At 30.3% G+C, this 10,407-nt stretch overlaps 1 protein-coding gene across 1 annotated transcript in view; it reads left to right on the top strand.

Moving 5' to 3' along the window:
- Nucleotides 1–4,900: 4,900 nt before the first annotated feature.
- Cad96Ca (tyrosine kinase receptor Cad96Ca) overlaps nucleotides 4,901–10,407 on the top strand; it is a 97,600-nt gene continuing 92,093 nt past the window's right edge. Inside the window, exon 1 of the mRNA XM_068774986.1 lies at nucleotides 4,901–5,069. The gene's annotated coding sequence lies outside the window, so the exon portion shown is untranslated. The remainder of the gene's footprint in view (nucleotides 5,070–10,407) is intronic.

Genomic DNA, 10,407 nt, shown 5'->3' with positions numbered 1-10,407 from the left:
ATTAATTTGTTCAAATGAATATGAATTCACCATCAAGTGAGCTATACTACAGACCGGTCTAGTAATTGTAAAAAGCAACAACTTTATATTGGACCAAGTTAAACAGATTTAAAGGGGAGAAAAATCATCATTTTTGACTTACGATGTCCAGTGCTAGACATAGACTTTCTCCACAGATTTTGAATAGAATCAGTTCGAATGGGTCTGTATTCAGCATCTTTCGATGACCATAACAAGGTTGTCTTTCAACCTTATCGGTATAAGTTTCTGCGCTGCATTGGCGGACCCGTAGTCTCTACTCCAGAACCTCACGAACCAAGCGACCATTAGTGCGCAATGTGTCCTGTCCACCTCTATACTTTAATTTCTTAAGACTTTATGTAATAAAAATGACGTTATAAATGTTTATTACAAACGAAACGTGTTGCTGAAAACACGAAAAAATTATAGCGTTGTTCAAAAATAAACAATAAAAACCATTAAATAAATTGTGGTGATGTATTTGTTACTGTAACAATGTTATAAAAAACGTCACAAAACAGGAATTTTTTCCCTCCCAACACTTTTCCTTATTGGTAAAGTTAAACGAAATTTCATCATGAGTTTCTCGGAAGCTTAATTTTGCAATATATCCCCCCGTTATACTTGAATCTTTGCAAGAAGTATAATAAAAATTACAACTGTGCTTGAAACGGTTCGATTATTTTATATTGTACACTTATCAACTTTTTATGACTTATACTTACTATGCTATTGTAACATTTGAATCTACATATTTCAACGCACAATTGCTAACTTGACTTGACTGATGGTTCTCTACGTCTAAAGGTTCATTTACAATTCAAGCCAATGAAGAAATTTAAGCTAGATTGTGTGAAAATATATTTTAATAAACGTAAGAGTATCTAATACAAGTAAACAGAGCAAATTTATAATTTTTAAACAAAGGAATTACGCATCATACTGTCAAATACACAGCTTCGGCACGAAAATGATTCTAATATAATTGAAAAATACATCTGACATATGCGTAGACTTACGGAAGGGATATCTGGACTACCACTTTCAGTTAACAAAAATATTATAATACAACAAAGTTTCACAGAAAACTAAGGGTTAAGTGTAATATCATTATAAATAGATACAATATTAAAAGTATCACAATATTGCCGATTGGCGAATTGAAGAGACAGAGGGCAAGCCACACAGCGCGCAGAACAGATCGGTGCTTAAAGTTCTGGAGTTGAGACTATTGACTGGCAAACGACGCATAGAACGTCTACCCCTAAAGTGGACTGAGAACGATGTGAAGGTCGTCGGAAGACGCTGAATCAGGCTTCTTACACCCGGTGTTATTGTCTTATTGTCAACCTCCATACTTTAGGTTCGAGAGTAAGGTGCCTAATCGAACTGGATAGGAAAATCACTTGCGACGGCATTGTTTGTCTCTTGGAAGATAACAAAAACCGCCGCATTTTCTTGTGTTTAGTACCAAGGTTGTAAGCGACGTAATAAAGCGCAACAAAACTGAAGCAGAGTAAGAAGACCCGAAGGGTGACATAGAAATTAGGAATGATTGTATAAAAATAGGGAATTGTATAATATAAAGTATCGCTGATAAATTTGGTTTTAATGTCAGAGGAAATTTAAATACGAATAAATTATAAAAATAGAGTAAGTAAATAGAAAATGTAAAATTGTAAGAAGTGTGACGAAGGATGGGAGGCGATACGTGAATGAAATGAACAGGACAACTGTGAACTAACGATAGAAATAGTGAATGATGAAATAAGTAAAAATAAAGAAACTATGATGGACGGGAGAGAGAGAGTGTGTAATACACATACTCTCTCAAAAGAAAAAGATTAAAAAAATATTTTGAGATATAAGTCCATGTCATATAAACATGACAGAGAGAACGAAAGACCCTGGTTTCCTCTAAAAAATAGTCTTAGACGTCCTACAGCTAAGATGATGTTTAGAATTTGAAAATTAATTTAGTAAGTTTTAATTAGAGAAAATATAAGAAAAATCTCGGTGCTCATTAATACTTAACGAAAGGATAAATAGTATTGAATAGGACAAAAGATAGTGCAAATTAATTACCTCGTTTGGCAGGTGGGCGGGCGACCACAGTGTAGTATTACGGCACGCAAAGCAATCCTACGGAAACTTGTTTATGAGCTGTGGCAATCCTATGTAATTAATGCACACATTATGAATTAATTACATAGGAATTGTGTTCTGGGAAACAAACCCGCGATCAACGGTCGCAAGTCTCATTCCTCTACCGATGGGTTACCACTGATCAATATAGAGTACGTAGTATGTGAAATAAACCTAATGAAACCAGAAATCATTATTATTAACAGCATATAAAATATTTGCTTTGTAAATAATTTCAGAGTGAAGTAAACCTTTAATAATATATGGGGCTTTGTGTTTGTTTAATTCGTTAAAAAAAGGTTTCAAAAATTTCTAAAATTTATAAACAGTTTTCATGTAAACTCTTTATGCTTGTTTTCAATGTAAATATTTATTTACATTACTCTCATTTCTCATCAAATCAATCTAATCATATAGAGAGATATAGATCAAATTCTAAATTCAAAATGATTAAAACGAATTTGATACGCTTTCAGCGAATCTGTAAGATACAACTATTGTAAAAGTATTTTTAGTTCAAAGTTTTTAATTTTATTATCAAGGAGGTTATCTTGTTTGTAATTTCAGTGATTATCTGTTTTTGACTTGACTTAGTCTAATTTATGATTTACAGCGTACATTATATAAATATTTATGACAGAGAATAAAAATGATGTTTTTTTTTTAAATAACTCTAATAGGAATCCTATAAGTGTTTTTAAAACACGCTATATATATGTTATGACACTACGAACGTAATTTCGGTGATTATTTTTCTTAAAATAAAGCTTTTTTTTTTCAAATAACCTTCTTTATTCGACTAACAGCGTGACGATATCTTGAGGGAATCGTGTTGTATGGGTTGTTGCAACCCGTATTTTTAGTATACCCATAACTTTCCTTTGTCATCTAGAAAGTTATTTTAAGGATCGGAGAAAGGAGGAGAAAACTTCTACTTCCTAAAATACCAGAACTGGGTTTGAGATTACTTCGCATATACTTTATATCTTAATGAAAATGGTACAGTTTATATTACACAGGTGTGTGTGCATGTGTGGATATATGTTAGCAAAGATGTATATCAAAACAACAGTTGAATTTGTTATCGGATCTTCTCGGACCGACATATTTTCATATTTAAAGTTGAAGGGTGTTATTAACGGGCAACTTAAATTGGGTTCTTCTAGAATTCTTATCGTAACTTATACATGTTATCAAACTACTTGACTTAAAGTAGATAATAAGATGAAAAAAAAACTTATAAATAAGTGAATGTCGAATAAAGTTACATATGTATGTAATTTTATGTACTTTATCAAGTTGAAAATAAGTAATAAAATTGTATATACAGAAAAATGATGTATAATTTTCTTTATAAACTTATGAATAGCTTTAACGATTTTTTTAAACTGTTTTTTAGTTTCCCAATACTTTGTGGTAATTATTTATAAAAAAATTACAGTTTCCAGTACAGCGTATATTTCAATTTTGATAAATAATGAAACAAATATATATTCTTTCAAGTTGGATTTGCCAAGCACCTTCAAAAAGTCATCACTACATGTTAATATAACGTATATAGCTTACAAGAGTATAACCTACATTTAAATATGTATATATATACATATAGGTCTAAATTCTCCATATAATGCCAGGTTCCATATAGTGCCAGGTAAATTTTGATTCCATCGAAAAAACTGGCAAAAACTCGATAGTCAATCTTGTAACTTTACAATATTTGTCATGTTATAAATCTTATATATCTAAGCAAAATTCTTCTATCAGCATTATAATCTCAGGCATATCTGTCTTCTATATAATCTTTAATACAATTATATTCTTTATTGATCAATCTTTTCTATAAAGAAGATTTGATTTTTAGCGGATGAATGTAAAATTATACGTCACATATAAAAGGATAAATAAATTGAATACGCCGCTGTCAAATGTTCTTGATAATTTTTATTATCTATATATTTCAAGTGGTAAATAAAAATTGTTATAGACCTTGTTGAAAAAGTATCAAAATTACTTACGCAAACAAAATAAAACTAACAACGATAAGTATCAAAAAGCATTACAAAAACAATATGTATTGATAGCTAAAACAGGTCAACATCTGTCGCGTCAGCTAGTATGTAATAAAAATGGCTAACGCCAGAAGCTTTTCATTCCTTTCCTTTAAGTAGTAATTCGTGCAGACATTGCGGGCTCAAAGAGCTCAGGCGTTTTCAACCGTATGTCTTTTGACAGCAAAAACAAAATGATTCACCCTTTTTACTGTAACATATACGAATAACGTGAAGTATTTAAAGATTATAAAACAATAAAATTGCAAATTTAGTAAATTTTTATTCATTTAAGTGGCCAATATAAAATAATTTAGCTATATATAAAAAATTCTAAAACATAATTAAATAAATTCTTGCAAATTCGATAAGACTCGATGACAAATTTGTGTTAATACCGACCTCGTATCTATCAGGGCAAGATCGACTAAGATTCTGATTCATTATAACATTCATTACTGATGAAATTTTAAAGTATTTTATAAAATTAATCTTATTGTAAGTCGATAAAATACATATTTCATCGCTTCATTGACACTCTTCGTATATATTAATGAAAACTAAGCTGTATTGTTTAATGTATAAGAGTCAAAGTAAGTTAGCATACTATTTAAATTGGCGTTACTAAGTGGGGGCTACGAAGGCTTCGACGCCTGCGCAGCCAGTGTGACGCGGGCGTCGGTCGGTCCCGTCCAAGCGGTTTTAACGGTTCCAATAAACCGAAACAGAACTGCTTTTAGCGAGTGAAAGTGGCAACAGTATGAAATGCACGTGTAAAGTGATTGAGTAAACAAGCGCTTTGGATCTTTGGTGCTTTGGCTGCGATAGAGCGAGGGAAAGAGGATAGAGATCACGGTAGGTCAAACGGTGTTTCCGCGGTTATGGTTATCGAGTAATGCACTGCTCTTGTGTTGTATCAACTGCATACGGTTTTCCATCACAGACGATTATTGCCAATGTTGGGGTTATTACAATAGTAATATCATATTCTGTACACGCTAGAAAATACTATTGTAACACAGAGGTTGTAAATAATATTGATAAATTACAAACAGTAATCACAAAAACAAATTTATAACCGTAAATTATTATCAAAATTTTCATAAATTATTAAACCAAATGCGAATATTATTAAAATTTATACATAAATTAAAATGAATAAGGATAAATAGCTAAAACTTTTGATAACAAAACTCGCCGTTTTTTTATTTACGTTGCTAAGAAAACTTTAAGCATGTATAAATAAAAATCTTTATAGTTTTTATTTCACTTATTTATTTATGGCTATAATTACCATAAATTAATATTTTAATAAATTGGAACAAAAAAAATCCTTTTCATTGGTACGTACCTAAAACAAATATTTATTTATATACTTATATTTTTATGATGCGAGCCGTGGTAGCCGAGCGGTTAGAACGAATACCTACGATTGTAGGTCGCAAGTTCGAATCCCGGGAGAAAATCTTATATAATTTACACTTTGTGTGTTAATTATATAGGATCACTACTGTTCACAAACAAGTTTCCATGTAAAGAACAACAGTGCGATTACCACTCAACCTGCCAAGCGTGGCGATTATGATATATCTCCCTGCTTATATCTATGGGGGAGGCCTATACCTTGCAGTGGGTGTTTATGAGGTGAAACGATGAACGATGACGATGACTCTTATAATAAAAAGTTTAACAGTGTAACTTGATGACGAAGAATGAAGGCAAATGCTAAGTAAATGCTATTAAAAAAACAAGGAAAAGTTTTACATTAAAAACGTTGATATAAATATAGATTATACTGTGCATATATATAAATATATCATTATGTATAAATAAAATAAATAGTTAAAACCAAAATAAATGGCATTTCAAGATTAAGATTTATGTAAGAGATACCTTTACAACATATATATTTTTTTGTGAGAAGCACCGACCCATAAAAGTCGGTGTAGTGTCACTGGCGAGGTCATCGCTTTATCTCGCCTCTAATTGTGCACTCAAGTATATTGTTTCCCAAATATGGCAATAACCAGCTATGCTTTTTGGTGTTTCGAAAGTAATAAACGGAGAAAAATATTTTAGTTTAATTAAGAACCTATTGATAGTAACATTTCATTAGAGTAGAATACATTTATTTATAACATACCAAAGCGATACGTTTACTTATTTTAACTGTCATTAAATTTTGTGGTTTTATTCTCAACGTTTTATTAGTGTCCATTTTTATACCTATGCCAATTACAACATAAAAACAAATGCACTTAATTTTTATTGTACGTGATTATTATAAACTTATGGCAAATAAATCTTATGTTATTGCAAGTACTTGCAGCTGGAATACTAACCTACTCATAATGCACATGTCTAGTGCGGATTGGTGAAATAAATCTTACAGAGTTTCCCTTGAACGTTTGTCATCAAATCACACCTGTGACTTGGAAACAAGGGTTCTAAATCTCAGAGAAAATATTACATTACTTAGTACAATTTTTTATGTAGTAAAAAGGAATAATGAAATAGTAGAAAGGATAATCATTATCTTTTTGATAATATTTTAAAAAAAGTTTAAAACTTATTTTAAATAACGAGTAGTTTAAAATAAAACTTATTCTGAACTTAAAATATGTATTGACAAATATCACGACTCTCTCAAAGAATTTTAACTTATTCTCCATTCAGTAAAAAGTACTCGTAAAAAGGTTTTTCAATTTTTAGTTAGGTTTTCTATAAACATATTCTGTTATAATTTATAGTTATTGTTTTTATAATGGAAAATCGTCTTGCGAGGCTTTAAGAAGCGGCACGTCTTATATTATAATTTATACACTGGCCATATATCATAAAGAAAAAGTTTCTAAAGAAAATTTTATGTCTTAGAAGAGTTAAGGTGAATATGTTTTATTAGTTAAAATTTGTTAATCTTTTGTTTTCAAGAGGCATTCTCTATGTGCCGCAGCAATACGAGACACCTGTAACACCTGTATATCCTTTTCCCCTCTTAGTTGCCTTGTTATGACAGGCAGGGGATATTTTAGTCCTATAGTAATAAAATAGAGCTAAAAAGTTGAATGATTAATAAAAAAAAAATCTAAACATCGGTATGTTTCTACGAAGTGTATTAATACTCGCGCCCTCTTCCTCAGAGGATTGTAGTTTCGAATATTTTTTTGGTTAAAAGTTCGCTTTTAAAACACGTTTTCTAGTTAACAACGGGTTTTTTAATTTCCTCTGTGGCTCGTATGAAAAAAAAATACTGTTCTCTATTTTACTCTCTCTTTTTTAATTTTTTTTCTTGTCACGAAAACCTTTCTCGTGTTTTAATGAATGTATGAAGTAAAATTTTCGTATTGATGGTGCCATTATCTATTTTCGCGAATTTTTATTTAAATACAGGTAAAATTGACTGTTACTCATATAAAATTTATCTTCTGATAAATTACTATGACCTTGCAAATTACCGTCAATGAACTTTATACACCGTACAATTATTTACCATTTATGTGAAAGTTGTTTCTAACAAAAATTAAATATTTAATATTTAAATAAAATATTAAAATCTAGAATCTTTATTTAGCGTTAATAATAAATGTAATAAAGTCTCACGGTTTTTACTTTTTACTGGAATGTTGAAGATATTCTCACGATAGGCCCGTGAAATTTTCTTTATCTATTTCTCACTTTTTTTAATAGTCGTAAAACTATTGCATGGATTATATTTTTAAAATTTCATTATCATTAAAGTAATATGTATAGTAAAGATTCCGGCCATAAGTTTCGTTAACAGATATATTGTATTGAAATTTATAACACATTTTAAGCATTGCTAATAATATATATTTTTTTAATTTTGTCTGCAATCACTTGCACAACTATTACTGTATCTACAATAAACAATGTAACAGTCAAGTAGTTTATATCAAGCCTATAATACATTGTTGATTATAAAATAAATAATATCGAGATTTTTAATTAAATTTTGTTTACCACATATCAATATGTCCCTGCAGCGGATGGACAGCAGTATCCTCTGCGTATAGTACTACACTGCGATGATCAATCCGCCTTATAGTATATCCCCTATAAGAAATCTTTAAGGGGAGGCCTATGCGTTGAAGTGGGTGTCTTTGAGCTGAAACAAAGACGTCGACAATATATGCCTGCACCCTGTGTACTATCAGTAGTTATTAGACTGTCGCATTCCCTAAAAAAATAATGTAACATACTCCAGAGTGATCACTTTATACAGGTGTTTAGAAATAGATGAAAAATCTCTAAAGCTTGTTGTTGACAAATAAGCTTTACATTCTCCTTTTCAAGTTTTGACTCAACTTAAACCACTCACTCTATGTATATGCTAATTTCGTCTATGTGCATGAGAATAAATTAGTAGTAAATGATTCTACGTGAATAATAAAAAAACTCATTTGTTCGTATTATAAAAGTGAGATGTAGATATTTTGATACATTCGAAAACATTCACTAAATTATAATGTGTCAAAATTTGAAAGTTACGTTTCCGCTTCGACTATTGAAGGCTTCACCGTAGCCTTAAGAACAAAAAGCTTGACATTTAGTGTTGTTTATATTCTATTCGTACTGGATAGGCTATTATTAGAAGGTTAATAATTAATTTATTTTTATTCCGCATTACAAAGACATATTTTTTTTGTCTCCTGAACTAGATAATTATTTCGCATAGTTGCAAGTTAATTTTATTAAAAGCTGACCCAACATTTAGAAGTAAATACCTATTTGTTCTACTTTTGAAGATACCTGAGGTATATTTGAACAGAAATGTACAGGTAAACATTTACGATGGTTTGAAAAACGACGAAGAATAACACTTTGTTGATATGCGACAAAAGTTTATAATAAATAATCCATTGGCGGTGTATCTTAATATCTGTGATTTAAGTAAGAACTATATAAATTTCTGGTTACGAATTCATGAACTCCTGGTACCTTTAACAGTCACCTCTTAAATATTCTACTGTGTCGGAACAATGTTAACAATTCAGTATACAGTTCTCAAGAAGAGAATTTCGAATTGATGTAAAAAATCAACTTTAAAGAGTCAGACGTTGACTTTCCATTTGCGTCTTGTCCGTATGCGGCCACGTCAATTTATACGTCCCCATTTTTTCTTATGCCATGAAAATAGGTATTTACTTTAGTCATTTCTCACGATTATGGCGTTGTCAATTTTCTCACATACGAAACGAGTGCTGCGGAGAATCTTAGGTTATTTTGTTTCACTATTTAATTTCTTTTAAATTGTCTATTTGGATAATTTCAACAATAACTTAGTTTTTCAAATAAAAAAAAAAACTAATCTGAACAAAAAATATTACATTTTGGATTTATTATAGAGTATAACGTTTAGTAATTTTATACATAAATAAATAAAAAATATTACCCTTTTTATATTCTACGCAAACGTATTTTAATTCTTTTTTTTAATTTGATTTATATTTTGGTAAAATGGCGAAACGATTTTACAGCAGATTCAGCAAATAGTTGAATTATTCGATCAAGAAATTTACCTTGGTACAGAACAATCCAGTTTAAAACACATTAGAAATATGTTGTTTTGAGATGATTGATTTTGAATTTATAATTAATTTCCAAAAACCCGTAACACGTCAGCGGCTATTATAATCTATGAACTGGAGTCAGTGGCTGTCTATTCAATATACACACTCGGCTGGATACGAAACCTTGACTTGTCACTTGAGTTCTCTCACAGATCATTTACCGTTGTCGATTGGGAAATATGGTCGCTCGCCGCCACATCAAAGCCTTCTGAGTAGCAATATATCGTTCCTAATTACACCTTACCTGCGTTCTTACGAATGGCTTAATGAGATTTAAATAACATTTTCTCAATAAGCCCCGCATACAAATTATTTCCTACAACCTAATCGTTTATGCGGGTATATTACGTGATAAATACTTTATAATTATTTGTTACGTAATATTATCATATAGAACATGTGCTTGTATCTATATAGGTTTTCTTAAAGAGCCTAAAATGTAATTTTTACTAATATTATAATTTTTAAAATAGAAAAGGAAGAGAAGATGCAGAATGAATTTAAGAGATTTATATTATTATAAGTATATTAAAGATGTTCGATAAAATTATTATAAAAATATCCATATTCTGGTAGGTTTATTTGAAGTTGTTATGTGATAT

This window comes from Battus philenor, unplaced genomic scaffold, assembly GCF_028537555.1.
Source record: "Battus philenor isolate CCGP_79_NKW_IND1 unplaced genomic scaffold, ilBatPhil1.0.hap1 SCAF_8, whole genome shotgun sequence".
Taxonomy (NCBI): Eukaryota; Metazoa; Arthropoda; class Insecta; order Lepidoptera; family Papilionidae; genus Battus; species Battus philenor.
Note: the sequence above shows the minus strand (reverse complement) of the source record. Positions and strands in the feature narration are given on the sequence as shown.